This window comes from Corapipo altera, unplaced genomic scaffold (genome assembly GCF_003945725.1).
Source record: "Corapipo altera isolate COAL_440 unplaced genomic scaffold, ASM394572v1 201, whole genome shotgun sequence".
NCBI lineage: Eukaryota > Metazoa > Chordata > Aves > Passeriformes > Pipridae > Corapipo > Corapipo altera.
This window is the reverse complement of record NW_020884940.1, coordinates 2967418-2967752: the sequence shown is the minus strand read 5'-3', so window position 1 is coordinate 2967752 and position 335 is coordinate 2967418.

The following is a 335-nucleotide window of genomic DNA, read 5'->3' as shown; positions in this document are numbered from 1 at the left end:
GGGGGGGAGCAGGGGGGTTGCTATGGAGAGGAACACACGGCGCATACTGATGGATGGGGGGGGGGAGAGGGACTGCCAGCGCTGCAGCAGCTTAATGGGGTGTGGGGGGGGTGCTGGGGGACCCCCTCTTTGCTGGGCTGGGGGAGCAGCAGAGTCCATCCCAAGCTGGGAGGAGCACGGTCCAACGCAGCCCCCCATTAGGGGTGCACTGAGCACTCAGATGGGCTCACAGGACCCCCCCCCCACACACCTCGGGGGTGTTGAAAGGGGGGGGGGCACCTGCCCGTCCCTGTGCCCCCGGGTGAAGGTGGTTGGGAGTTTGGGGGGGGGGGGGG